The 25,010-nt window shown below is 34.5% G+C and overlaps 1 long non-coding RNA gene across 1 annotated transcript in view; it reads right to left on the bottom strand.

Annotated features, from left to right (window-relative positions):
• The window catches only part of LOC141423906 (uncharacterized), a 99,810-nt gene that overhangs the window by 15,068 nt on the left and 59,732 nt on the right, over positions 1-25,010 (bottom strand). The gene's annotated exons all lie outside the window — the stretch shown is intronic.

The following is a 25,010-nucleotide window of genomic DNA, read 5'->3' as shown; positions in this document are numbered from 1 at the left end:
ATATCTATATCTGTCTGGTCTCTTTCTCCCACGTGTGTTTATTTCTATATTCACAGGAAAAAAACTCCCTTGCTCTTTCTCCATTCTTTCGTTTTTTTCTATAATTAATACAAGTTTGCTTAGGCTTGCTTTGCCAATGAGTATCCATCCAGGAAATATAATTATCAAATTACCCATATTCTAGAAGTGTGACAAAAAATAAAGATGTTAACTCCATTTCAGATATCAGTGATTGACTTTGTTAATTTTATGAAACTGCTTAGTGTATCACAGGCAAAGGGAATAAGGACTAAAATAAGAATCTATATCTTAAAGCATGCTAACTAAGACAAACATACTGATTAATACATGGCTAAAGCAAATGGTATGTGACAGTAATAAAGTTGGTGAAAATATTTTGTAAATTTTGTAGCACTCTACACACATTACTGTGATTGTTTCTCCTTTCAGACACCTCACTGAGAGGGAGTTAAATAAGATGCCAATTGCCTATTAGAATCTTCGTCCTAATTAGAGTTGGGACCCCCCCACCACCACTTCGTATTAAAGGGCAATAATGATGGAAAGACCTGCTACATGTAGGATCTTTCTTTTCTTTATCCTAAGTCGGTGATGCTATTTGGGTAATAACTGATGAAAGGACTAGGGTGCCAACCAATTTGCAGTTAAGTGGCTAATTAAGACCCAGAGCAAAGCTGCCAGGAGGTTGGGTCTCTTAGCCTTAAAGTGACACATAAAAGCAATTAGAATAGGGCTGGCTTTGCTAGGACATATTTAAATTTGGACAAAAGTTTGGGCCAGTTATTATTTTATGTTAATATATTCCTCAGTATGACAGCATCAGAGAGGAAAAAGAATCACTTAGGACATAAGAAATAAATTAGAATATAACTTGGATTCATTGAACTTCAGATATGAATAAAAAGCAAAACTGTAAAATCATTTCTGTGTTTGCAGTCATAATGAGAGTACTATATGTAATTAGATTTCCCAGTCTCAGAGGAAAAAGGAATAGGTGCATGAAGCATGCTGTTATCCAAGAGGAGAAAATCTCTTAATTCTTGGGTGTGTTGTCACCTGTCTGTCATAGTGCATGAGTGTGACACCTATCCCAGACTGGCAAGATTTTCAGAATTGTTAGATTTCAACTTGGGACAATCAGGTGTTATATTTAAATATAGCTTCTCTAATAGCACAGGCTGGCAATAGGGGATTAGATTCTCAGCTTTAAAGGATTGAAGTTGATGAGGAACAGCAGAGAGAATTGGACAAGATGGAAATGATGACACAAATTATCCATGTACAAGTAATGCTAGTTGGGGAAGTGAGCGACTTTTAAAATCATAGCTCCAGCAGCATCTCAGAGTTGTGGGGATGCACAGTCCATTTATACCTTCCTCTTGTGATTTATGATGTCACCATTAAACTCCCATGATGGCATTATATCCTTGTAATTTGCAGTTGCCTAGCAATTTTTCCATATGCAATTCAATAAGTCATTGCATAGCTGTTTCACACACACATAAACACACACATTAGTGTGAATATGAGTGTGCTGAGTCTATAGTCACTGGAACCATTGATTCTTAACATAATAATAAGTTAGGTTAACAAAGAGCCAAGAAGTCATGGACTAGATGTGTAGTCACTATATCACTGAATTTGCCATGAGGTGTCATAAGGACACCCATAACTGCATGTTAGTATAAACATATTTAGCTAAATACTAACATATTTAGCATGTTAGTATAAAACTTAAGAACTGAAGAATCAAAATTGTTTTTAGACACAACAAAAAGTCATTATTGCAAAAACTACTTTCAGTTGCACACAGATAAAGAAGGAAATATATTCAATTTACCTAAACATTATAGTAATAGGATTAGAAAATAACAGGTTAGAAATATTAAACCTTCAGAGATAAATTCTACTACCCTAGGAGGCATGTACGTGGAGCTCATCCCTGTCCAGGGTTCCCTGTTTCCTTCCAGAGCCTGACCATGCCCAGTAATTATGACACCATAATTCAGGAAAGAGAAGGTTTTGGAACCTTTGTTATAAATCTTTAACACCAGTAGCCATTAGCATTTCTGTGGGGGTGGGAGGTAGTATTTTACCAAATCTTGTGTGAGCATTTAAGCTGACTTTTGTAACTATTCTCTAAAGGAAACATGAATGCCAGTGACTTTCTGGGAAGTTATTTTTATTTCTATTTGAATATTTTAGCTACAATGCTGGATATGCACTGCTGGATCTCTGAGAATGCTGTTCTAAAATGCCATATTTATAAAATGACCAAAGAGCACATGCTGCCTGGATTAAATTTATCCCAAGATTAGAGGTTTTATCTCTAATCATCTGCTTGTTGACTAATCTGGATCCGTTTCGGGCAGGTTTGATTGCGGAGATATTAGAGACAAACTGATCCAGACCCTAAAGAAGTAGCCCTTTATCTTTGCCTTTGACTTACTGAAAGATGAGATCATAAATGTGGCTGTTCTGTATTCACCATGACTTAAAGTAGCATCCTTATTGAAAGGCTACTAGTTTTTAAAGCAGCACAAAATGTAAAATTACATAGGTTTTCAGCAAATACCTTTTAAAAATAAATATAGTCTAGCTTTTCTACAATATGCTTAAAATATACATCAAATATTCTGAAGAACATCTGTCTCTATGGAATTGTCTCATCTACACAGTGACTCATGTCACAATAGGTTGTTAGTATTTTCACAAGTCTCATTAACTAGACCAAACCAGGAGCATATTAAGAAAAGAAAACTTTACTTCCCATATTTCTGTTCCTGCCAACATTTTACACAATGAAAGGCACATCATAAGTATACACGAAATACAGCTTTTGGAAAGGTTAACTGGTACTCCATATTTAAGATGCTTAATGGCAATATATACTTATATCCCAATTACCTACATAACTTTTTGCATGGAGCTGACTTTCTTTGCATTAGCATTTACTTATAAAAGTCAGGATTTAATCTTGTATCTTGCAAGTATGCTTCACAAAATCAGGAAATCAGTAAGAAAGTTTTTCACAACAGGTTTAATATCCTAACCTTTTACTTTGGAAAATTTTAAGGCCAACAATGAAAAAATAAACAATAAGAAACTCAATAAATAGAGTTTGGGAGTGGGCATAGACTCATTTGCCTTTGTACTATACCATATTAGGGTTGGTTGAAATTATAAGCAACTTTACTACTGACTACATATTCCTGTATGGGTTATTTTTTTTCCATTGAGTAATTCTTCAATGCCCAAAAAGTTAAATATTCGGATGAAAAGAGTACTTACCATCTTCCTTAGATTCAAAGCTTTAAAATTTTAAAGCCTTATTGTTATTTCTTGATCTTATAATTTAAAATTACTAACTGTATAGTAATTTCTATCTTCTAATGTACTTATTTTAGTGATATTTCTATCATTATACATACTTGCTGATAACTGGTATGTAATAAGAACCTAGCTACATAGCACTTTCCACTCATTTGAGTATTTGCTCATTCCAATCGCCCAATCTCTTACTGTCTTTGCTTCAGGTAGGGGCAGCTTTTGGAAGCTCTTCAAAATCATAGTGATATATTGTCTGAAAGCTGACATGGTTTTAGTACTTTGGTATTTTAAAGGAAGTTTCCAGAAATGATGCAACCTAGAGATTGTGTGTGTACATGAGCTTGTGCACGCATGTGTGTACATAGTCTTAAAATGAAGACACATAGATTTGGTAATAGCTGTGCATTTGGACCATCTACAGCCTGACTGTACATCCGTTATGATGTGTCCCCTTTTAACAGGAAGGATACAGATGGTGATGAATAGCCAAAAGGTAAGATCATTCTTAAAGGTGTGAGTGATTAATAATGGCCATGCATAGATTTTTTTCTACGAGTATAAATAAAATATATCATTCACATGAAGGGCAGGATTTTGGCAGAATGATTCATAGTGCATTTGAAAACATAAAAAGTCAAAGCGAGGGTCTCTTCTAAGCATGTCAAAGAGAAAGCTGACTTAGTCATTAGAAATATTCGAGTGGATGTCAGTATAGAAGTTATATATCTAATGGGACACGGAGGACTGATCTAATTTTAAAATTACTGCCAATTAAGCAAAATGAAAAGATTCTCTTTTAGCAGATGTAAGAGTATGACAGGTAAGTGGCTAAAAATAAGGGTGCCTCTTCCATTCTATGGCACTTAGATGACATGCTTGGATCCAACCAACATTTACTATATAGCCACTTGATAAGAGATTTCTATGGGGAAAAAAGTCCTTAAGTTATTGAATTAGCATAAGACTTCACTTTAACATGGTTATCATTCATACCAAACTACAGTGGGGCCCTATTAAGTCACTAATTAACACAATAAGACTGGAAAAACTCTTCTTTAAAGACAGAATATTTACTAATGGTGATAATTTAAGTAAAATAACATGCAGCCTATATGGTTGATCTTTGCTTATTCTCAGCGATGACCTAGAGCTCATGATAATTTCAAAACATTAAGAAAAGAAGCTTCATGATGATACAATACTACAGTTAGTGGCTATGGCCTAGTATACAGAGCTGTACATGTCACAGAGGGAAAAGGTCTTCACCCCCCAGGGTCAGAGTGCCACAGGTGAATAGAAGAGCATTAGTTGCACCTGTCCATCATGAAGCAAAGGTGAAGGGCAGATAACTGTCACCATAAACTGAGTGAAAAGAAATGTTGATGACCACCTGGGATCTAATATTGATTTCCAGTAGCATTTTTGGAAATTAATCCACTTTAAGAAGATTCTAAGATTATGACTTGCTATACTTATTTGGAAACAGCTGACTCTGCTTCTCTCTGTCTCACATTTATAGGTGTATGTGTATGCATGTACATACATCTGTAAGTGTGAGTGTGTGTGTGTGTGTGTGTGTGTATGTGTGTGTTTCTTTACCACTAGTTCACTATAAAAATACACATTTTCAGGATCATTCAGCTTCAGGGAGAGCAAGTGTGGATATGTTTGTACATTACATGTATGTTATTCATGGACCTTATGAATATTTTCCAGAGATAGTAGAACTTAAAATTGGCTCTGTTTTATTATATAATACAGTTCAGGATTTAGAGTCCTTTGGATAGATGCAGAACAGGTCACATTTCCAAACACATTGTTCAAAGTGTATCTCTAGAATGGGGAAATATCTAAGTTTTTGTACATATCTGGTAAGTGTTCTTCTGAGTCCCTACCAAATATATTATAAATTGTAACTTCAAGTTATATTTCTGGATAAATAAAATTGAAAGTATCAAATGGCTCAGAGAGGTGAGGAGATTGACAGGTAGACAGTTATTGATAAATGTATCAGTGTGCCAATAGATATTGGTAAACTATAATATGTTGCTCTCCTCTAAAGGTCCTTTTTAAGTATTATATATGTGGGGACTTAACAAAGTCACATTTATATTTTTTTCATCAAATATTAAGTAGAACACACTAATTTGAAAGACAGTTGCTATTTCTATAAACTATCTCATATACAAATAATCACTTTATATTCTATGGGAAAATGAAATATACTAACCAGTCATCAATCAGACAAACAACTACTTTGAAACTTTCTCAGATAATTTGTCCTGTTTTTCTTTGGAATTCTACAGAAGATGAGGGTGAACAAATAATTTCTTCCTTTGCCTCACCCATCTGATGTCCTGCCATAGGCGTGAGTGAATTTATGTGATTGTCTTTGTTCTGTGTGGCCTGGGTGGTTAAAATTCTGCTGATTTTCCAATGTATTGCCTGTTGGGATCTCACCCAAGCTTACATTTTTCCTGTCAAGATGACAACCAGATGATGCATATATTTGCAACATTGGAAAAACCAAATAATTGAAGTTATAGGATACATGGCCATCCTTCCCTGGTGATTCCACAAAGAAAACATTTTCTGACGGCTATTTCTGATTTCGCATCCTCTGTTGTTTCACAGAGGTTACCTTATATATTCATAATTCTTCTTCTGATCTTGCTCTGACCATCACCACTTCTGTCTTTCTGTTCAACTTTTCAGTGCCTCAGGATCTGGAAAGATCTCACAATTGCTTAGGCAAAAAAGACTTTCAATGCTAAGGAATCTGACTAGTGAAGCATTAGTGGTTTCCCAACTGAGAACATGGTTATAATTGTCTTATTTGGTTTTGTTTTATCTTCCATTTTCTTTCATCAACACAGTACTGATTTCAGGTTAGCTTTCTTTGAAAAGCAGCCAGCACCATATCTTAGTAAATCAACGACTTGTTTACTGAATGACCAGTAAAGAGACAATCTGACAGAACAATAATATAAGGAATCAGTCTCTTTCTAAGAGAATATGTGGAGTTCTAATCATCAAAACAAAATTATATACAAAGATAGGAAACTATTCTCTCTAGACTTGGAATTAGCCCCTTCTTATTGAATGGAGGCACACCTTAACTCTAATTGCTTGTTTTAAATGTGTTTTTGTTTGCCTTTTTTACTCAAAATGTTCACAATCAAACAAAACAGGTGCTTCAGTGAGAAGAGTATTTACAGAACAAGTTATGTCAGGTATACCAAATTGACTGGATGCAATTTTAATGATACAATCATCCTCGAGTGTGTGCTAGCTCCTACTACATTCCCATGACTTAGTTATTAACATCGCAGAGGGCAGGGAGATTTTCCCACTCACTTTCAATTTTTATAGTGACTATTTAGAATCACTAAAATTAAGAAAAATCATGGAAGAAGAAGAAAAAGAAAATATAACACTTCAGCAAGAGCTATAATAATATCACGGGAACAGAAATATACACAAACTAAACTCTGCTTCAATTAAATTTAGTCCCATCTACTTCCAAATCACCAGCTTCTTTTGATGTCATCATGTTCTAATATACTATTCAGAAAGTATCAAAGAAAGTCGAAGGTATTAAAATTTAGAAAAATTATCTATTGGAGACTAAATGTAAATAGATATATGTTCCACATCTGAGTGCTGCTGAAAATGTCTCCAAAGCGGTCCATATGTTCTTCTAGAAAAAGCATCAGTCCTGACAGTGAACCATGAACTATTCTGGAGGCAAATGGCAGTATGCCAGTGTCTTAAGGGACAGCATTTTCCACTTTAAATAACAGACCAAATAAAGCTTTAAAATGTTCTTGGTGATGTAGGATTCAGTAAATCCTTCAAAGCAACGTAAAGAAACCATTTTCTTCTTAAAACTGAGGTTGAGAAGAAACAGACAAAAATTAAGAATTGCTATGCCAGGCAGCATAAAGAACCAATTGGTCTCTTTCCAAAATTCACAAAATCCAATGAATCAATAGGCTGTTAAGAATCAGACCACACACAATGAAAGTGATTCCTTGTAAGTATTAGATACCAGAGATAACACAAAGCTCTTCAGACAGTGCTGCATAGAAGCATGCGTTTAAAAAGACTTATTTGTGTACAAGCAAGAAATAAAAGCAGCTTACTTTTTAATAGGTGTTTGCAAATGGGGACATTTGCCAAGGGTAAACCAATGCTAATTGAAAGATAAGCAAGTTGAAGGTAAATATCAAACTTTATTTTTTTCATTTCTCATTTGATTTTTGTTATTTCTAGTTCACTTACTCTGTCTCTAAAAATGGAAAAATCTCTGTCATAAAATAATTTGGACTTAATTGACATTCCCCAAGGCAAACAAGATGGAAATATAATAATTCTTTTGAAAGCAAACACCCTTTGATGACTACAAGAACCAAGTACAATCGGAAATTTTTTTCTTGGTCATTTGAAAGAGCCCATCTCGCTACGTGGCTTATAAAATAAAAATTAAGATACATAGAATGGTCATGTTAAAATGTTAGGCACCTGAGCGCCCAAACAAGCCCATTGCATTGTGATAGGATATGTTATAGGTTGAACTATGCATTTTATACCTGGGTTCATTTTAAGTCTTTTAATTTCTCATTAAGATGTGAAATTTACTAAATGATATCATAAGTAATTTCTCATGCTTTATCTGAAAAATAATTTAACAAAAGGAAGTAATGAAAGCAAATCATTTAAATTTCTTAAACAAATTGAAAATTTAATTATTATAAGAATTAGTCCAAAGTTTAGGGTAATAACTACTATTTTTTTGTTTCTTCAATCTATATTATCACTGTATTCATTTATTAAATATTATGCCAGGATAATAGCACATGTAGAAAATATGTAGGTTTTAAATTATTGTATGATAATGATGTGATTATGATTTCTCTGTGTAGGGAATGGAGCTTTAATTGTGTCTAATAATGTTGGGGGAAGTTTGTTAATACTATTTAGCACATGAATAACTTATAATTGAGTATTTGCAGTAATATAAAACATTAATTAAAGTTGTAATAGTGACAACTGCTCATAAGAAAGGTATAGCGTGCATAGTAGACTGACACAGAAACAAAATCATCATTCTATACTTTGCATATTCTGAACAATTAGGAAATATGTCTAAATATTGTGTCAGTTTTATATCACTGTGACTAAATATCTCAGCAAAATCACATAAGGAGGAAGGATTTATTATGACTCAAGGATCTCAGAACATTCAATCCATGGCTGCTTGGCCCTATGTACTTGAGTAGAACAACTGTCAGCAACAGTATGTGATGGAGAAAGTTCTTCACCTCATGTCAGTCAGGAAGAAGAGAGAGAAAAGGGGACAGGACCAGGTATAACCTTCAAGGGTACAACATCAGTGTCTAGCAAGGCTCCACCTTCTAAAGTACCCACTACCTCACAAAATAGCACTACCATCTGATAACCAAGCACTCAACCCATAAGCTTGTGGGGACATTTCATACTCAAGCCATAATAGATATATAGAAGAGAGCATGGCACCCAAGTGGGTGATCAGTGATTATGTTGAATGCCTAAATTTTGTCTGCTACCCTGTAGCTATGTGTATATGTTTATAGAATTGACCTAAATTGGCAACAGCAATTCCTCACCTAAGAATAACCTTGACTAGCCAAAAGACATTGGTAGGTATTCCATTTATCTAATAACTCATTTTTAGTTTAAAAATCTTTTAAAATCTTTCAAAAACAAATTTGCATGCTTTCTTAGCAATACTGCCCCCATGACACTATTCCTTGATGCTTTGTGATCCATCAGACCTGCCCAATTATCCTTTGTAGATACCATTATTTATGCTGGTGATAAATATGCATGATACATACTAGAGCAAAGTCTCTATTGAATTAAAATCATGCCAAGAATTTGACTGCATTGCATCTAATTTCCTTTTTTAACTCATAAACTTAAGTAAATTGTACAAAATATGCTTACTTGAAGTTTCCAGTTTCACCCCAAATTTTCATTTCTAGATGTGAACAACATGTGATTGATGGTATAGAACAATGGAGACTGAAATGAAACAAGACTCCATAGCTCCACCATGAATTTGAGTTTTTACCTGGACTCAATATGAGTTTACATTCATTGTAGAAGGTCTGATAAAACATTGATTGCTTGGTTATTTTCTGAAAGAAGACATGTCAAATTTACTAATGTGTGTGTTTATCTGGCAAGAGATGCTGTTCTAAGTGTCAACTGGTGCAAAAATCCACAAACTCAAACATTGAAAGTACAATGACTCAGTCCTAAGGGACCCAACACTGGTAAAGCTGAGAATTCAACAGATTCTCAATACAGCCTTTTATTTCCTTTAATATGTTTACTCAAGGCCATTTTGTAGAAACCCTGGAAAAATTTTTTTGCACACCCCCATATATAAAAAGCTTGGCTTAAAATGTGTTACAAAACTCACAGGCTTGTATAAGGTAGAGATACAGACTTAGAATAATGGTCTAATAAATAGTTATATGTTTATTTATTGTCTAATCAGTGCATGTGAAGATTCGTCTTATTGTCCAGGCACTATCTCTTCCTGTTCATGTTTGAAAATTGTGTCTTTCTGTTATTGATTGTCTAATGTGTTTTTTTAAAAATAATTTCATATCTCATTCCACATGAGCAAGATAATAATGCCATTTGTATTGAAACCATATAGTTCTTGCCACCCCAGTTTCCTAATACCATTTATTTAGTTACAGATTTCCTAATGATTCTGCATCTTTACATACATTCCGATGACCCTATCCAAAGTTATAACTATATTTCATTGATGATAGCCACAAAGGTAAGTTTTACACAGAACATATGAAAAAAGGTGAGTTATGCATTTTCTGTTATGTTAATATTATTATGGCTTAGATGTCTTTCAACCATTTCTTCTCTTGAAATATTTAGCATAAATCATTATATTCCTATAATGGAATACCTTTCAGTGTTGTCCACACCTCTGCTTTCCAGTCAGGGGAATTGATGAGGGCCTCATAAGCTGATCAAGAAGTGTGCTGATATTTACACAAAGTGTGTTCGTTTCTTGACCAGCAATTCTAAAGACTAATCCTGGAAATGATTCAGACACATAAATGTCTCTCAGGCAGGAGAGGACATTAAGAAGTCCCGACTGGCATTATGGAGCAATGGTTTGCCAAGTCCTAAGAAGAGATAGAGCCTGCTTGGCATGTAGTGCAAAGTCTGTTGAAGGAGTAAGGTAACTGCCTTGAGGCAGTCTCACAAGGCTATCTGATACTGTAGATAAGAGGAAGCATGAGAAGTGAGAACTGACCTTGTAGCCCTCACACATGGTTCAAGCCAAGAATCAGAGGTGGACTATCAGCAGACCTGAGTTTTTAACTCAACCTTTTGTTCAAAGTAGCAAGATTAACCCAAAATGAATACATCAACAATGTTCTGCTAGTCCAGTGTCATGTGACTGTAAGAAAGACATGCTGTAATCTGGGCTCCAGCCGCTAGGTCTGAATTGTACTTCTGACTTTTGTAGGTCTTAACATGTTACCCCCTGGAAGACTTTAGCATTTAGAGTGGAAGACATTCCAAATTACAGAGCTCCTAAAATGCATAACAGAGCAGGGATTTTGCTTACACTCACAAGTTTGTAAAAAAGCCCTTAGATACAAAGTCAGTCTTCCCTTCAGCAAAACTTCAGGTCACTTTCCATATTATGAGTAGTCTTACTCTCAATTGTATTGTCAGGGAGTGGACCACCTAATAATATCAGAACAGCCTCCCAAGAATGGATGTATGTCTTATATTTCTACTATGTTCTGTAAAAACTGACCCAGGGCTAGTCACATGAAAAAATCAACAAATACTTCTCAGTTGATATAGTTGTTTACCAAATGTTGTAAACAAGTAAACTGTAGTACCATTAACCAAAAAAAGTAAAAAATCATTAATATTGTAAAAGTAATTGTTACTGGAAATAAATTTATGGTAAGAGTAGTCATTCTTCATTATAAAAATCATAAAGGAAAATAGTAGATTATCCTAATTATTTGACTGTAGTGAAAATGATGGCTGGACTTTTACAATTCCTAAAATTGTCAATGAAATTAAGTCCATTATATTGTTTCTCTTCCCCTTTCCTATGTTTGTTATTTAGAATGTGTATATATTCCTCTTCCCTTTTCACTAAAGCAAATGCGACACTTCATCTTATATCAAGTTTTATATCCCTGTTTTATGACTCACTTTTCCCCTCAATGATCTATTATTCCAAACTGAGGTAATACTTTTTATATATAGTCTCTACTATAGTGATTCACATCTCTATGTAGATGAATGTGCATAAGCATATGTGTGTACCCATGCATTTGTATGTTATATAGAACTTATATATATATGTAAGTCTCAACCCCACAAGAAAATTATATCCTTTAGGTTAATGAATATATATTCCTTACAGAGTGTGTAGCAATTTTCCAGACAGAGGAAGAACTGAGAAAAGTTTCTTACATTTGATTAAAGTTGGATCCCACCATTCCTTGTTTGGTCTTTGAAATCATTAAAATATAAATGATATTTGAGTGATATTTAATAATCAAGTGATATTGCATTACAGCAAAAATTGTCTTAATAGATGAAAGATGAAACAGGTTAGAAATTGAGCTAATGTCTGTTTCCCAGGTGATATATGAACAGATCTTCATTTACATCCGTATAATTCTTCCTGAACATAAACCAAAACTGTTACCAGTCACCACCACCATTCACCACCCCCTACTGCCTGTATAATCCAGCATGTTAAATTATTAAATCCTTGAGAGCTGAAGCCACACATTGCTCACATTTCTGTCCTCAGGTAAATAGAGCATACTAGTGCTCAATAAAGATGTATTGGTGAAATGAATAAAAATCTACATTGATTTTCCTTCTTACACTGATCCAGTTATATCTGAGTCAACACATAATGATTAATAATTCCCATTCTTTCACAAAATTTACCAGAAGTTGTGTGGCAATGGTTACTTTGTCAAAGTTGTGAACATAAAACAGGAAATCTGCTCCATGGTTACAAGGCTTCATGCTCATTTTGATCATTTTTCTCAAGGGAAACTAAACAAGAGGATATTAGGTGGCTTTTCTTTTCAATCATCACTATGGGAAAAACAATGAAATCATGTGTTATCTTCATTTATGAAACTATCACATTAAGCCAAAATAGGACAAGAGGACCTCATTTAGAATTATTTCAATGGAATCAAATATTGTACACTGGAAAATAAATTGGTGGGGAAAAAAACTAAAGATGCAAATAATAAGTAGTGACAAAAAGTCCTCAACATTCTCAATAACAAGTGCCTAGAAAATTGCTACAGGATACTTCAGATATTGTCAGAGGATTTTTGAAATTAGAATATCTTTTGGAATGTGGGAATATATATCTTCTTCATATTTGAGCTATGTACACATATGGAATATAGAATGCTAAGGTTTTCAAACATGATCTGACTATATTAAAATAAAGTCATTAAAGCATTTATTCCTTATTTCCAGTTCAAAACAAAAGATAGCCCTTCATATCATCATCATCAGGCGGATTCTGGAAGATAATTATTTTGCATGCTCAGTTCAGGTTCTTGATTACAATGCAGGAGGTTACTACAGGTTTTAGAGTAATGAGAGCCAAGATACATAAACTTTATTATTATTGTTGCCCATTTGACAAGATAGTGTCCCAATGAGTGGGCATTGGCCATTCAAATGGAAAACAAAAGCCTATTTATCAGCTGGCTAATTGCACTCAAATATGAAATAAGATTCCCAGCAGTAAAGCTCCCTCATAGTCCTACTTCTCACCTAAATAGTAAATAATCTGTAAGCAGAGCCATTTCCAACATCCAAGTGTTTATCAGAATGAAGCACATCTGCCACAGGTGACTGCTGACCTTTCAACTTTGACTAGCACCTGATAGTTGATGCAGTCATGGGAAAGGGGATGGGGAGGAAAGGGGATGGAGACACATTTCCTGGCAACTGTCTTCTTCCTTATATGCATTTGGCTTAACGTTGAAGTGAGGAAATAACTAATGCCAGAACACTGAATATATTCCTTATATAATGAGTCTGGTGAGTGCTTTTGTTTCTCATCAAAATTTGTGGCTTTGCAGGAGTTTTGTTGTTATTTGTCATCATTAATTCATTTTATTAGTAATATTTGTTTTTCAAACTTTGCAGCTGGAGAGGATTATTTATCATATAATTGTAAAAATGGTATGAGCACTTACCTTAGCCTGTATGATATCTGCTGATCACTCTAGAATCTTCAACAATGTTTTATCAGTCCTCTGGAGTTATGAAACAAGATGCATGATCATCAGCTAGAGGATTTTTCTTTTTTTGATGGGGCTAGGGTTTAAACTCAAGGCTTCAGACTTGCAAAGCAGGGGCTCTATCACATGAATCACACCTCCAGTCCATTTTTGTCGGGTTATTTTGGAGATGGAGGTCTCACAAACTATTTGCCCAGACTGGCCTTGAATTGTGATCCTCCCAATCTCAGCATCCCAAGTAGCTAGGATTACAGGTGTGAGCCACCAGTGCCTAGAGAATTTTACCTCTGCAATAGTAGAGAAATGTTAATCTAATAGTAAGCTGCTACTTGAAAGAATTACAATTTACTGAATACCTGTAACCATGTACTGTATCAAGTACATTATTTTATGTACTCTCTATTAATGCATGGACTTTCCAGTTTGTTCACAATCTCAGCACACATGGAACACTACTCTCATTAAGGCAGCCTTCTGCAATGAATCCTGTTTACCTGGTTTTGACTCATGTGGCCATCAGAATATTGACTGCATTCAAGGACAAGTGTAGCCCAATCATATGATTTCAATAAATATTAATACTATCTCTTTCTCCACTCATCTTCTCCTTCAGCTAACACCTGATCTTCTACTTGTCTGAGGCACTATTGTATCCTTTTAGCAGATAAAGCAATATACAGACTATTCCCTCTGCCTCAGGAACCAGCTATCTGAATAAACAGCTGCTCTTTATTCATGTTTCTTCTTCATAAGACCATAATTTATTTTGGAAATCCCCTTCCTCTCCTCCTCTATGCAAGCACCATAACTCCCTCTCTCTCTTCCAGCAAGACAAGGAGGTCAAATAATTCTTTCCCATGCTCATTGAGAGAGATTTTATCTGTTGATTGAATCTGCCATTTAGATCTTTGCATCTAAGACAGTGGAAAGGATTTGAGTGACTCAAAAATAACTATCACCATGGTGATATTCTGACCACTCTATTCTAGCTGCTGTAAGGTTACTGTGGCTCCTCCTTCCTAAACCCTATTCTGTCTGAGTTTTGTTAGATCGTGGTTTAAAACCTGTTCTCCAGACTTCTTGATTTCTATGAATCCCCGCTTCTAGCCTCATATTATTCCTGTGAGTTCCTTTTCCCTTTTGTTACCCCAGTTGGTTTCTGCTACTAGTAATTTACTGATATATAAAGTAAATAATTATGAAAGATAACTAATAATTCAAGATAATATGCAATATTGGAAGTGGAACACAAAAATTCTGATGTGTTTAAAAAAGTGGGAAATGGTGGTGGTCTCAGCTAACCAAGAAATAATAGTAGAGATAGTGATACTAAGGAAAGAGAGGAAAAGAAGTGTTTCAATAGGTGTAGTAGAATCGAGAGAACTATCCAGGCAGATGTCTACAGAGAAGGGGCACATGTAGTCAAAGGATAATAAGTGTATCAACTTAACTGGGGTAGGGATTACATGAAAGTGCTGTCTTGTCACAAACGTTTGCTTAATATCATCAATTAAACACTGTGAGAACATGAAGAATGATAAGACCAGGTGCCTTCCCCTGGAAGCACAAAAGCTCTTCAAGTAGAGAATGATACATTTGGAATGTGTTAACAAAAGATTTTGACCATGGCCCCAAATCTAGTGTGTGAAGAAATAGTATCTTCTCTAAAATAAATTTTTGGTGTTATCAATGCATCATTTACAGGTAGAAAAAACAAAATAATACTGGATTTAAGTACAGTGCATTTAAAATTGTAATGAGCAGACTTTGAAACCTTCAAGGGTAGCACCTCATGAAAATTGTGAGAATTTCTAACTTCAATTGATTCTCACTTTAACACTTTGAGTAAGTGCAAAAGCATTCATTTAAAAAAATATAACCTATAAGTAAAGGAAAACTTAATTTTACAATTATAATTCCATGATAAATTTCCCTGAGAAAATTTGTACTTATATCTCTGTTTCTTTCTGACAGATTTTAGCCAAAGTTTTTTTTTTTTATAAAGGAAACATTTTATCTATTTAGGGAGCCAGTAAGTCAAAGATCATCTCTGCCGGCCATCTGGCTATCTTTTTTTCTATGTCTTTCTATACAATTGGTATTTAAAATTCCTCTAGGTGTAAAGAATAATTTCCTACTTCATAACCGAACTCAACCTTCTCACTGGAGGAATATAAGTGTCAGATAATCATATGTGACCTAGTAGAAAAGCTTCCCTGTGTGATGTGGCCAAGGAAAAGAATCTGTTTAACCATCTCATCAACATGAAGTGTTGACTACCCACATGGACTATACATGCATGGACCAAAGACTGCTGATAAATAATTACAGCTCCATTTCGCCTACTTGGAACCAAAGTCAATGGTTCTGACAATCTCATCGTTGAAATTAGACTATGATGGCTTTATGGATATAGCATAACTTATTTAATCAGCCTTTACCATTTCCCATATTTAAATTGACTCCATTTAATTACCTGGATTATCTGATTATTTGGGGTTAATTCCAAACAGTAGCACTGCTAGGAATATTCATATTTTCAATGTTTTTGACTTGGGCATTTGTTAGTTTTTTCTTCAGAAAAATTGCACCAGTTTATACTCAAACTATCAGTATGTGAGTCAGAAGAATTTGGACAGATCATTTTTAATTGCTGTATGAATGTCTAATCTGAATTTTTGTTCTCAGTCAAAAACAGATAAAATTCAAATTGCTCCTTCTCTATTCCTCAGTACTTTTTATATGATAACAAGCTAAATTTAAATATCATTAAAGCAGCATATACTTTCCCAAAATGGCGTCACTGAATTTCACTTTCCACCGCAAGGTCATTCATTCAGTATGCATCTATATCTATCTATCTATCTATCTATCTATCTATCTATCTATCTATCTGTCACCTATCTTTACAAAGATATAGCCATCCTCATATGTAATTTTGCTCATTTTATTACTTATGCAGAAAGCTTTACAATCTCTCATCTACTCCAAACCTCCCATCCTTCAATGTAGAGGACCAGCCCGGTCTCTGCCAGTCTCTGCCATGCTTCCTCCCTTATTATCTGGCTCACTCCTCACCCCCAGCACTGCATTTCTATAACTAGAGGATAAATATTGTCTAAAACACAATTGCTATTGCATTTAAGCTTAATTGCTTTCAGAAGGAAAGCATATATAACCTACTATTTAAGAATGAGTAGCTGAAATGATATAGTGCTTTCTTAGTAAGCTTGAGACCAAGTTCAAACCCCAGTACCATCAAAAAAAAAAAAAAAGAATGAGGATGGGGCTGAGTATTTCATCCCTTCTCCTGACAAGCTTTTCCTTTGTCATTATCAGTCACCATAGATATAACTAGATCATAAAATAATTCTCTTACTAAGAAAATACACAAACCTTTTTGTCTTTTCATCATGATGGTGATCTACTTAGATTTCTGCATTTTGAAGAGCCTGAGTTTTTCCTTAAACATTCACCACTAGTTGTCAAGATATGACTGACCCATAGGTTATTATCTTTTCAAAATAATTAGAATTCCCTTGAAAACATATAGTGGGTATCTTATTAAATATAAATGAAATGCAGAATTACATATCTTTATTTGAAAAGTTCCCAAGTCTTCCCTGCTTTCTTATTGCCATTGCATACTTGTACTCACACACATTCCACAAATGAATTGTGATTTAAAGTAATAATAATTCTCTTCTCACTAAGAAAAATTTTTAGGCAACTACTAAGTAGTAAACTATAATTTTCAGTTATGTGAATATATCCAATAGAAAATTGTTCTTTAAATATGCATAGATTTTATTTCATTTGTTAAAAGTTGAAAGTTAGCCTCCTATTTTATCTCAAGTTAATTCTTTCCTCATATCCCTGTCTTACACAATTTTCATACTTATGGATTTTCTAATAACTAAAAATGGCTGTAATTATAAAACAATATTTTCTGTGACTTCCAAGTTTAATATCTGTAAACTTATCGATATCAATTACACCTGGAGGATTTTTTTTAAATTATTGTTTCCTTATGAATTTTTATAAGGACCACCATAACTAAGCTGTAGAAAGAATTACTACAAATAAGGACTCTATGAAAACAATTTCAGGTTTTCTATATGATCATTTCTTTGTGGGTTTCTAAAATAAACACTCAGATGTTGCATTTTATGTTATATCTACTGTTAAGTGAAAAATAAATGAAAAATAGAATCCAGAAACCTTATTTACCTTTCATGCAAAAGTAAAATTCACATGCAATCAGAGAAAGTCATATGATTAGTTTGTCAAACAGAACACAAAGTAATTTCTTAAAGACTGAGATAAATCTGTATAAGATGGCTTTATCCTATCAAGTGCTTTCAATTTCCAAGCTCAAAGTGAAACAAATTTTTGTCCATGTTTAACAGTGAAATACAGGTATTCTTCCAGATTGATGTTTTTAAATATTTTTTGTCCTTTTAGCAGGGAAAGACAAAAAGTTGTGATCAGGGAACTAACTTCTGATGTTCTTGTTTTATTTCTGTTGTATTCTCGCCCTCCTTTCTTTATTTCTCTCAGAAGATGTAGAATGTTTAGCAAACAACACCTGCTGGGGCAGGAATAACAGCAAAGCTCTGTAAAACGCTGCCCTGCATGCATTTGCCATGCCGCAAATCCTGATCTTTATACTCATCTGATCACTGCCTGGTTGACCATAGTGACACATCTTCATGTCTACTGTGGCAAGTTCTAGAAACTTGGGGCTCTGGGTAGCTGTATCTCTTACCCAGCCCAATGGAACTGAGAATAGAACCTTTGTCCTTCTACTACACATGGTCAACAGACGAGTGAGCCAGTAATCTAAGAAGAGGCCAAACTTATTTTAATTACAAATCATTCCATCACTCAACATTTGTTATTTCTGAGTACTTATAGTTCATGCAACAGACAACTTAATATACATTACTGAAGTAACCATCAAACCTTTTCCTGCTTCAACACTCTACCTTTCTTTGGAAACCTGTACTTTTGTCGAGATTTATAACTGCAAGTGCCTGAAGACAAGTTTCAGTTCTAGCAAATGTGGAGTGGAGTCGACTTTAAAACAAATGGATCAGACATTGAAACAACAAAGACAGGAGGATTAAGGCAGTCTGGGAAGATGAAAGTATAAGGAGATCTTGGGGGAAACAGCTTGAGAGGAGCCTTTAAAAAAATCAAACAGAAAAAATCTCTCATCAATTGATTCTTACTTCTTTTAAAAAAGTTTAGCAACATGTGCAAGGAATTTTACGTATCAAACCAGATCTCCCATTCTAAAGAAGAAAAAGTCTAAAGGGAAACAGTTTCACAACACTTCAGCAATTTTATCCAAAGTAACTTAGCATTGTTATAAAAAACTTGAGAGCATTTTCTAGGAAAAATACACAGAACTGGAAGGCAACCCATGTGGAAATACTTTGCTGCTTTTCCGATATTGAACTTGTCTGTGCATTCATAGAGAATTTATGACATATTTCCTTTTTATGTATATACTTTTCTTGTTCAACAATGCCAAAAAGTGATAACTTGGAAACTGAGAATTATACTGACAGTCACCTGTCATTCGTTGTCCTTTATTAATTGACAACCTCAGGCATTCAGGCATGGATTTATGGGTTCCCCTCTTTCACTTTATTTTTAAAAAGACTGGGGGGAGGAGGGAGAATATCAGAGGAATTGGTCCTGAATAGACTTTTGTTTTGCCCTTTCTTTTACCTCTTGACTGTGTCAAATGCTGTGTGTCTCTCATGCAGTTTTTCTCTTTAGAGCGCCTTGGCTAGGCCAGCTAGTTAGTATTCAAAGACAAGGCAAAGAGGATAAAATTCTTCTCTCTGCTGCTGAGACTGCAAATAAGCAATTAGACTAAAAGCAATGTATTGGAGAAAGAAGGCCATTGCAGACATCATTGTTGACTGGAACCTGCCAATATAACTTTAAAATTGTAAAAACTTCATAGCAGGGAGAAATAGTCACTTAGAGGCATATAAGTTGGTTAAGACACTAAGTCAGTATTTGCTACAGACATTTCTGCTGTGTAATGTACTCTGTGAACTGTAAGATTTTCCATTTAATCTTGTTTACTTATTGTAATGAGAAACAAATGGGTGAAATTAGCAATGGTGATAGAAAATTCAACCTATTATTGTATTGCATGTTATGAAAACATTTTCTAGATTGGCATGTTACTCTCATTTTCATTTGAGCTCACTTTAAAGGATTGTAATGGAGGGCTGAAGGTTACAAACTGTTTTATGTCTGACCAAGCAATATCATGTAGCTTGGCTGCATAGTTATATGAGAGGTTTAAAACAATATATGCCAGCCATTTTCTGTCCATCAATGATGGTATATGAGCTAGTTCTTAAGACTCTTCTTTATCCATTTTTTACTACAGAGATTTTATGCTGGATTCCAGCAATTGGTGCACTTCCCTTACAATGTTTAAGTGCATTTACTCTGTTAGTAAAATGGGATTACTCAATTCTATTCAGTAATAGACCAGTCTCCAGTCAGCCTTCAACATCCCTCCATTTATGGGAGATAGCAAGTAGACCTTCTTTGATATATATCCCTTTTCCTCTTCCCACCCCCATCCATCCAAACCACGTTTCCCAAATGTTGAGAAATGCTAGTCTGATGAATTTATTTTTATATATTCTAAGCCAGGAAAAAGAAAGGAATCTGGATTATTGACATTCTTTTACCGGAACTACAGTAGACTAGAGTTAGCAGAAAAAACTGCTAATCATCACAGTTTTCGTGTTGGAAGCAATTTGCCTATAATTAGTAAGTTGATAAATACCAACAAAATGGGTGCTAAAACGAACAACTCTTGTGCTGAGAGACATTTGACTCTACATTACACTTTGCATTTTTATATATGCAGCACTACATTTTGTTACAAAGAACGACAACTTTAGTGGCAGCTGAAGCACTCTAATCTGTCTTCTGAAGAAAAGCAGACATACATCTCAATATAACAACTGCTTTTATAACACATATCTGGTTTTTCGAGGAGTAAGCAATGCACGGATAAGAAAAGAAGTTGATTTTTTATTTATTTTATAATAAATAGTAGCAGAAGATGGAGGACTTGTTTTTCTAAATAATGAAATGCTATAGCATGTAAGATTACATGTGTCTGAGGATGTAATTTTCATTGGTTATACCAAATTCACTTTTGTTTGTACATCTTAGTGTTATGCATTTCAAATAAAATCGCTATTTACTAAATGTACCAGTTCCATATAAAATCAAACCCATGACAATTTTTATTCAAATCAAATGAGTAAATGAGAATGATATATGAAATGTGAGACAAATGTTTAATTCAAACAAAGAAGATGTGGTACATTTTATATTTGAAATCAAATATATATGTATATCTGAAATGTTCTTAATAAATACTAGTTTTTATGAAGACCTAAACCATAATAGGTGCATTATACATAATAAACAAAGGAATGTGATGGCTTTATCAGTAGAATATTGGAATTCCAGCTGCTTCATAATTATCAGAGAACATAATACTGCACTGAATTCAGTCTGTGTGATCTGATAGAACAAAAGAGACTGCTCCATGAAATAAATAATAAGTGTATAAATAAGGAAATTTCTTCATGTGACCGTGATTGGGAAAATTCCACATCTGTCTCATGCTTTGCTCACATGGTATCTGGTGTAATTTTAGGAGCATTCTTTTCTAGAGCCACTTTACAAGTAATTTGATTAACATATGAAGGTATCAGAGAACTTACAGTATTTTCCATACTACTCAGCATGTGGTAAATGGGTTGATTGATTCTTATCAAGTGCCCTCTAATATAACGTTTAACATATTTTAGTAACCTGACTAATGTCTTTCCTTACCATTAAACAGAATACCCTGTACTCCCAAATACAGAATGATACAATAAGAAATGAATGTAGTAAAGGAAGTACTCTAACATTACCAAAGTGAATGAAAGTTTTTCTTCCCCTCTTTAGAACATTTTATAGTAGATGGGTGGTAAAATATTTATGGCATTTCAAATTCATGTAAACTATCCCAAATATGTCAGGGGAAGAAGAGGATATCATTCATTACTTTTCTGCAAAAAATCATTGTAAAAAGAGAACATTTTAAGAGGACAAGTGGCTTTGCTTTTATATACAGTTTATATCAATACAATCAGAAATTATATCAGTTATTTAAGATATAGTATATTTTCAATCAGTAGCATATTGATTACTATGAAATAAAAAGGCAGAAATTTGGGGGAAGTTTAACATTACAGTTATTTGTGAAGTCTATGTTTCAGTCCATTTATTATTCATACTGGTTAAAACCGTTGCTTTAATACATGGGGTATATATGCTTTTAATGATATTTATTTATATGATAGGATCAAAATATACATTTTGTGCATGTAAATTTTTCATGGTATTATAGTTTACTAATGAAACAAAGTAAATATCTTAACATTTAAATTTAATTGTTCAACTCCTTTGGGAAAGCTCTTATCTTACCTATTTCCTGAAGTCAAGAATAGTACATTTGTGCCGGACGCCAGCGATTCACACCTGTAATCCTAGCTACTCAGAAAGCAGAGATCAGGATTGCAGTTCAACGCCAGCCTGGGCAAATAGTTCGCAAGAACCTTTCTCAAAAAAAAACCCTCATGAGAAGCTAATACAGCAACAGAGGTTATCATGAGAAGGGGATCAGTAACCAGGGTAAAGATCAGTTAGAAATGAATCAAGATGGGTCATAACACGTGTACACGGAAGCAATGCTAGGAATATTTCTGTATAGCTATCCTCAACTCAACTAGCAAAAACACTTTGTCTTCCTTATTAGGCTTGTCTCTTTTCTTCAACAAAACTAGTGATAAAGGCAGAACAGGACCTGCCTGGAACTGAGGGGGGAAGGGGAGAGAAGGTGGGGGAGGGGGGCAGGGGGTAGAAATGACCCAAACAGTGTATGCACATGTGAATAAATTAATAATAATAAAAAAAAACTCATGAAAAAGGGCTGGTTCAAGCCCCAGTACCACAAAAAATAAAAAAGAATAGTACGCAGAAGTTGTGAGATTAAAGAGTGAAGCTGTATACCATAGAGATACCTACACACCCATGTCTATTGCTGCACTATTCACATAGCCAGGTTATAAAATGAATGGATAAAGAAAATGTATGCATATACACACATTAAAGCTTTATTCAGCCATAAAAAAGGATAAAATTATGTCTTTTTCATGGAAAAAGATGGTATTGGGGATGATCATATTAAATAAGTCAGTCTCACAAAGACAAGTATCACATTTTTCTCCATATAAGGAATCCGGGGGAGGGGAAAGACATGAGAGTAAAAGAGGGATTATTGGGTATGTGGAAGGAGAAAAGGGGGAGGAGAATAAGAAAAGGAAATAGAGTGGGTGACTTGACCATGGTTAAGTTTGCTGCCATTTTTGCCAATATTATTTAATTTATTGCAAGTCTTTTCTGTTTTCAACATATAGCTCCATCTGAGTGATAACAAGTTTTCTAGTAGCATATAACTTATCTCCACTGAATATACCTTCTTTCTAAAACAACACTGCATATAGGGAGCTGCAAGAGCCTTTCTTTATGCCTATTTATTCTGGAGCCCTTTTGCTATTCAAACACAATGCTGTGACATGCACGAAATGATAAACAGCATTAGTATAATAAAGGAGTGACCCAATCCCAAAGCACACTCATATTTGAAATTGCTTTTAAAATTCTTACCTAAGCACCTATATGTTAAAGTCTGACAAAAAGAAGAAAGCCGTTTGGAAGTGAGATGTACTCTCTATTGTAACACACGTAATTGCTGATTTTCTATCATGTTTGCTTGAGGTGACTATGTTGTATATCATTTCACGTTTCTTTGTCAAAGGAGAGATTCAAAGTCTTGTTTTCTCCAACTGGCTACTGCTGTCAGCTCAGATCAAGCCTTCTAGGACTACAGCAATGTATTCAAAAAGTGTTAGAGAAAACCTTTTAAGCAACATCTCATGTCCACTTACCACATCAACACATGTTTTATAACAAGAAAACTTCTAACATTTCAACATAAGCTTCAAACACCAGAGCTGTAACTTAGTGACTGTTTCATTAAGGCCTAGTATAGAATAATTCTCACCCACTCCAATGCACAATGCAACCTAATAGAATGCTTATGCCATCTTTCTTGGTATGTGGTAATTTCCCAGAATCTGATGATTTATAAGGCTTTCCTAAAGATGGTTGGCATTTCACAGTACATGCCATCCAACACATAGTAAGTTCGTACAGAGCAAAATGAAGTAAAAAGAAGTTTGGGTTTCATTCAATAACTTGAGAAGTAAAAAGTCCATGGTAAAGCTTTTCATATCAGCCACCAAAAACAGGAAGAGAAATAATTGTAGAACATGCAATCATGGAACTATTTTCTGCACAGATCCAACTATGTGGATAACTATTCAATTAGGCCCCACATTTACTTTTAATGAGGGTTGTTGTGGAGTAAGTGGAAACATCTGTTACCCATGAACCACCGCAGTTGTTACACAAGGAAAAACAGTTCTCTCTTCTATGAATTGGGACTGGTCTTTATGGAATATTCGTATTAGCATGCTTAGAACAACCATGCAAACTCTAAGCCAAATTAATTATTCTTGGTATTCCCAAGAGACAATTCTATAGTCATTTTTCATTTTTTTTTTTTTTTGCCAAAATCAAGGAACAGGGGAGCCCTTTCTCTGTACATATTTTATTATGGTTAGCAATGCCTAATTGTCCCACTGTATGTTTCCCTGTTCTACCAGCTACAGTCTGAATTTATTCCCATCCTTTCCTTAAAAGTTTGAAACCCCCTAGTGACAGGAATATTAATGTGCCAACACTGTCATATCTATTTCAGCTCATACATATGCAATGTCTTTGTTTTCAAAGATTTATGTCAGACTTTGCTGAAGTGAGGTATTCTACCATTTTAGATAATAGCATGCCAAAGTGATGTTATCAGCCACATTCAGCACTCACTCAAGCAAACGGGAGGAGCATCCATTCCTTCATGGCTTAAACTCATAGAAACTGTTATTTATCCTTATTTGATGAGAAAATCTTTCAGGGGAAAATGGTGTATTTTTAGAAGAAGATTATGGCCATCCTGTGGATTATCTTTTAATTAAGAATGGATGATTTGTGCCCACTCTGCTGTAGCAAACATCTTGCTGCTAATGAAGTTTAAAAAGACTTACTTTATTTAATTACTGCTAATCGCCAGGGTAAAATGTGGAATTTTCT

This window comes from Castor canadensis, chromosome 6, assembly GCF_047511655.1.
Source record: "Castor canadensis chromosome 6, mCasCan1.hap1v2, whole genome shotgun sequence".
In the NCBI taxonomy this organism is placed as follows: Eukaryota; Metazoa; Chordata; class Mammalia; order Rodentia; family Castoridae; genus Castor; species Castor canadensis.
Note: the sequence above shows the minus strand (reverse complement) of the source record. Positions and strands in the feature narration are given on the sequence as shown.